This window comes from Hyaena hyaena, unplaced genomic scaffold (genome assembly GCF_003009895.1).
Source record: "Hyaena hyaena isolate Hyena2069 unplaced genomic scaffold, ASM300989v1 scaffold_1016, whole genome shotgun sequence".
Classification (NCBI taxonomy): domain Eukaryota; kingdom Metazoa; phylum Chordata; class Mammalia; order Carnivora; family Hyaenidae; genus Hyaena; species Hyaena hyaena.
The window spans coordinates 487,729-494,195 of NW_024081649.1; the positions used below are offsets into that span (position 1 = coordinate 487,729).

The following is a 6,467-nucleotide window of genomic DNA, read 5'->3' on the forward strand; positions in this document are numbered from 1 at the left end:
CAATAAGGATATTTTATTGAAGTTCAACTAAAATCATTCCTCTTCACTCTTATCTATTCCTTTCTACTAATTTATCAGTGAGATTAAAAAGCAGTGGGTCTGGGATGCCTGGGTGGCTCAGTTGGTTAAGCAACTGACTCTTGATCTTGACTCAGGTAACGATCTCACAGTCTTTGAGTTTGAGCCCCGTGTAGAGTTCTGTGCTGGCAGCATGGAGCCTGCTTGGGATTCTATGTCTCCCTCTCTTTCTGCCCCTCCCCCACTCTCTATCTCTCTCAAAATAAATAAATAAACATTTTTTAAAAAAACCTGTGGGTCATTATCCTCTATAATGTGAATTTTTCAAACAGTAAAAGACAACAATAAAGAAATTTCTTTCTTTTTTTTTTTTAATTTATTTCTAGGAGAGAGAGAGAGACAGCGTGAGCAGGGGAGGGTCAGAGAGAGAGGGAGACACAGACTGAAACAGGCTCCAGGTTCTGAGCTGGCAGTCAGCACAGAGCCCGACGCGGGGCTCGAACCCGCGAACCGCGAGATCACGACCTAAGCGAAAGTCAGACGCTTAACCGACTAAGCCACCCAGGCGCCCCAGCAATTTCTTTTTTTAATGCTTTTTTTGAGAGAGAGAGAGTAGGGGAGGGGCAGAGAGAGAGAGGGGGACACAGAATCTAAGACAGGCTCCAGGCTCTGCGCTGTTAGCATAAAGCCCGATGCAGGGCTCAAACTCATGAACTGCAAGATCATGACCAGAGCCTATGTCGGACACTTAACCAACTGAGCCACCCAGGCACCCAACAATAAAATAATTTTCATTCTTCTTTTCTTCTGGTCCCCAAGTTTTCTTTTGTATATCCTCCAAGAATACATATTCCATTGCTTTTTAATTCACACAGATATACAAATAAGCTCTACTGAGAGAGTGAGCCTCTTACCCAATTTTCTCATTTTATTATCTTACATTGTAAACCACCCACTATAATAAACTTTTGTAAGTTCTTATAAAAGTATATATTCCATCTCTCCAAGAAAAATCTGAGAGTGATTTTCCCCACCCCAAAATTTACATCTATCCTCCAAAATAATTAGTACAAGAGCCTACATATGTCACTCATTTTCTATCCTTGATTGCTAAGTAGTCATTGTAAAAATCAACCCTGGGTTTTAGGTAGGGCATGTTTCCTGCATTGCATTGGCTAATTAATGACTTTCAAGAATAAGGAATCTTCCTCCACTATTTATTTCTAATGACTAATATCTAAATGGCATCTATGAGATGTGATAGATGTCTTTCTGGAAAGATGTGTCCTTTGGAGAGGATCTGATGCCAAACTAACCTAAACATCAAGAGAAACAGGCCAGAGGGTGAGAGCAACCATTTTCTAATTGGCTGTGCTTGTCATTAGACAAGACTGAACACCAGAAAGAGCTAGAAAGAAATGGATGGTGGAAAGAATAGGATGGAAGAGAGAGAGAGAAAGAAGACAAGGGGGTATGCAATGGGTCTCCCATAAATTATTCCATTTGGACTTCAATTACATTGATTGATATGCATTTGCCACTGATAGGAAAATGAGACTCTTTTTCCCTCCAGCCTTGTTTAGCCTCCAAATGGCAAAGTAAAACAATGTCATTCAGAACCCATAAATCTAGCTGAGAGAGAGCCCCAATGACAGCTTCCATGCAGAGCTATTAAAAAAAAGAAACAGATTAACTTCTCAGCTCCATCATTTTAATGTCTGTGTCTCCTCTGCCCTCTGTGATCCTCACAGACCCTAACCTTTACTGTGGTGATGAGCAGTGTACTCTCTATACCCCTCATGACGGGTTGGACAGCCATCCACCTTATCCAGTAATAATTCCCAACCTTACTTTCAAACTCCCTTCAAAAACATGAGGATAGTTGAGTCTCAGTATAACTTTTTAAGTAGACAAGAAATAACCTATCTGTATTTTACAAATAAGGATATTTATTGAGGCTTCAAAATAAGCTAAATGACTACGCACATTGTAAGTGGTGAAATCCAGATTTGAATTTGTACCGTCTTTTGTGTCCCCATCCACAAACTTTCTTACACCTATATTCTCCCTTTTTCCCCCGATTCACCTAAGAAACTCCTACTCATTCTTTGCGGCCCTGAACAAATGTCACCTTCTCTGTGAATCTTTCCAACCAACCTAGACATTGCTATTTTTTTTTTTTTTGGCAGTTTGCACTTGACTCAATGATATTTCTCACTCTCTATTACAATAATTTATTATTAACCTCTACAAATAGAAACGACTTCAAGGATAAGTACAGTGGGTTATTATTTTGTTTTCCCAGTGCCAGGTACACTGTATATGCTGAACTAACATGTACTGAATAAATGACTAAGTAGTCTTAAATTTCACATAAGGGGGAACCACTTCAATAAAATGCTTCCTAAATAAACATACAGGGAATGGAAGGAGCCATGGGATAGATGAAAATGAATCATTTTCTTGCGAAGGCACCATAATGATTGCAGTGGGCTAGCAGATGTAGGGAATTCAATCATCACATTCATGATTTTCAGAGCCCAGATTTTCCTGAGTCAGGGTGATGGGTAGGGTAGAGACCCTTTGTTTTGCCACAATGGTCTTTAGCAAAGGCATATATTTCACAAACAGCTCCCAAATTCTCCCAATTCTCCCAGATTCTTTGCTACCATAAGTTTTAACTTCTTTGTAAGGTTTTTACATACTAGACCTTACTCTTTGTCTGTGATGATCTATAGACAAGTTGCATGGTAAATTATTGAACCACTACCTAACATGGAGCAGTATATATACCAGAGCCTATCTTTGGTTTTTTTGTTTTTTGTTTTTTGTTTTTTTTCTTTCAAGAGGTTATTTAATTGTTTTATTTTATTTTATTTTTACAAATAGTTTATTGTCAGATTAGTTTCCACATAACACTCAGTGCTCATCCCCATAAGTGTCCTCCTCTATGCCCATCCCCCCCCCCCCCCCCCCTCCATCAGTCCTCAGTTTTTGTCAGCATTCAAGAGTCTCTCATGGTTTGCCTCTCTCCCTTTCCCCCACCATTTCCGCCCTTCTTCTCCCCCTTGTTCCTCCGTCAAGTTCCTCCTAATCCTCCTATACATGCAAACATATGATATTTGTCCTTCTCTGCCTGACTTATTTCGCTCAGCATAACACCCTCAAGGTCCATCCACGTTGCTACACACGGCCAGATTTCATTGTTTCTCATTGCCATGTAGTATTCCATGGTATAGATAAACCACATCTTCTTGATCCATTCATCTGTTGATGGACACTTAGGCTCTTTCCATGTTTTAGCTATTGTGGAGAGTGCTGCTATGAACATTGGGGTACATGTTACCAGAGCCTATCTTTGTATAGGCTAAAGGGCAGCTGACTGACTCCTTGGAGAAGACTGACAGTCCCTGGTTAAGTTTCTTTTTCCCATGACGAGGCAACTGGTAGAGCAAAAGCTAGCAAAGAGAGAAGAGTCAAAAGAATAATCAATGGGACAACCCATTGCAGGCCCGTCTTATCTCCCATAACATATCCAGAATGTACTCTTTTCCTTTCTGAGGAAAACTTTGGAATAAAAAAACTGAAGAATTACCCCTACTTGCTTCAGGATGTTCCTGAATAATGTATCCATTTGTTAACCAATTGAAGCAGGGATGATGAGTTCACCACTTTACAGCAGAAGAAGAGACAAAGGCATAAATTCAGTAAGTCTGGCTTCTAGGTGAAATTCTGCTTCTTATAAAGCTTGCTCCCATATACATCAAGGACAAGTACCAAAGAAGTGTCTATCCCTAGTTACAGATGAAATCACACCCATATATGGACCTCCTTCAGTTTTGACAGTTCGTACAGACTTTTTCATTGGTTCTCAAGTCACCTTTGCTTTGGGGCCTTTACTTTCTTCCCTTTTACTTCATATATGAAGCAAAAGTCAAATTAAGCACATTTCCTAATTCTGGCTCCTAAAACTCCAGAATAGGTCGTATCACTGCCTGTAGAAGAATTCAAGCAACAAAGAGTGTCACTGAACATGAAGAAGGCAGTTGTTCTAGGTGAGTGAAAATTCCACATAAGCTACCATTTCCTCAGAAACTCAGCCTCTTTTCTGACCTCCCATAACCTTCATTACAGGCATCATAGTTGGGTAGTTCATGCACTATATTACAGGAAATTTAAAACTGCCAAGAAACTACTAAAAATAAGGTTCCAAGTGTATAAGTGTAAACCTTAACTCCCCAAATAGGTTGTAAAGTCTTATGAGCAGATACTATGTTTTAGATATTGTTTTCCAAAATCCATAGGTTAATCTTCTATGCAATCCGGGTTCTAATAACTTCACAGAAGCAGGTTACTCTATTTGCCACTCCAGCTGAGATATTCATCAAAGACACACATATCATCCCCAAAGGTCTACTTGTCTCCTCAGAAAGTTGAAGCACAGGAAGTTGGATTTCTGGTTCTCCAGCAGCAATACATGAGGACTGACAACTTTACATATTTTGGACAAGCTTTTTTGACAGTCCAAACTGACAATGAACATCTTGTGTTTCCCTCTAATGACTTAGGAACAGAAAATGAACCCGAATTTGCAGAGGTGAAAATTTAGTTTTTGACAACTGGATAGTCCATCTAATTGTCCCAGGCACTTTTCTTTTCTTTATTGCTTGCTTTTCCAGGTAATTGAATTGAAGTCCAAAACACTTTCTAGGGCTGTAAGCTTTGATAATGAATCACTAAGTGGTATTCACCTATCTCTAAAGAGAAAGAGCAGCCTGTCGGCAGCTGACAGTCTAGTTTCTGAACTTGACTAATGCAATGAAGAGAACGAGGTGAACAAATGTGAATTGGAGATAACATATGAGCTTCTTGATAATGAGCATGGGGAGTCTGTTTCTGTGACAAATATGATGACAGGGAAAACAGGTGTGCTTAAAGATTCATCTCTGTGCCTGTACAGTGGGGACAACTCAGCAGACGGCACTCTCTCACCAAATTCCAGGCACCCATATATACTAGGCAAAAGCAGAGTTAGGAAAGACCCTGTTAATGTGATGTTCTCATAAGAGCCTGGTCACTACAACTCATAACCCAGCATTACTTCAATCAACTTTTTAAACAGCCTAAGATGCTTTTTCACTTTCTATTCCTGAAGCCATTGGCTTCACCTCCAATAAATCCACATTGATTTATACATTTCTACAATGTCTATTTCCATTCATCCCAAGAGAAAGAAATCCTAAAATACATTCAAATAAAACAAAGCTGGATACGGCATGAAAATCTGGGAAGGCAGAATACTTTCTCAGTTGCTGCCTTAAGCTTGTATACCATGGAGCCCAAACCATCAGCTTCTCTGTACTCCATAGAATAATCATATTTTTGGGGGGGTTTTAATTAGTAGTTTCTAGTTTTATTTTCTTTCTTTTTTTTCTTAAATAGTTTATTGTCAAGTTGGTTTCCATACAACACCCAGTAGAATAATAGTATTTTAAACAAAAAGATGAATTAGGCATCACCTAATTCCTTACTTTTCAGTAATGTCCTTACTTTTCCTGCTTTTCTTAATGTCCTTACTTTTCAGACTGAAGAAACTGAGGGCTAGCTTATTCCAGTTACTTGCATGCAAAAATAGTCTAGCATGTAGGCTTCCTAATTCTCAGTTCATTATAATTATATATAATGTTAATAAGATTTTTTTTAATTCTTTGCTAATTCCCCTCATGATTCACTGACTACTTCATTTCTTAAATTTCAACAACATTCTCTCCAATATTCTACCTTACCCACCCAGAGAACTCAGCTGCTATTTTTTTTTTCATTGTTACTTTTCACACAGGTTCTCTCCAAATCCTCCACACTAGCTCACATATCAACTTTCCCTCCAGGGACACAGATCCAGAAGTCTACACTATAAATGTGGATACTGACCTTGGTGCTTCCCATTGACACCCAAACGAAAGGTTTAAAGTCTCTTGAATCAATCACTACTTATCAATGTCATCATTGTCTTTAAAACCAGATTTTCTGGGCTCCAAGACTGGCAATCTAACTTTTACATCTAATCCCAAATTAGTAAACTAAGCCATGGATGATGTAAAACTTTTCTTATAGATCACCGGGCCCAACATTTGTCATCAGATCCTTCACAGCCAATCTCTCTCCTGCAGCTTCGCCCAGACTTGCTCCTTTTCCTCTGTTCCATATTATTAAAATGAATAAAGTATATTAGAGGGAAGTAAATGGCTGGCCCATAGGTGACACTGGACAAAAATTACTTGACCATGAATTTAGTCAAATTCTGATTCCCTCTGAATACATGAGCTCTGTAGCTTTGATTTCTTCACATTTTTAAAAAATGAAGTTTAGTTGACACACAATGTTAGATTAGTTTCAAGTGTACAACATACTGATTCAACAACTCTACACATTATGCTATGCTTACAAGT

General features: G+C 38.8%; 1 non-coding gene across 1 annotated transcript; it reads right to left on the minus strand.

Annotated features, from left to right (window-relative positions):
- Positions 1-500: 500 nt before the first annotated feature.
- Positions 501-585, minus strand: TRNAE-UUC. The gene has a single exon. It is a non-coding gene; the product is annotated as a tRNA-Glu (tRNA).
- Positions 586-6,467: the final 5,882 nt, after the last annotated feature.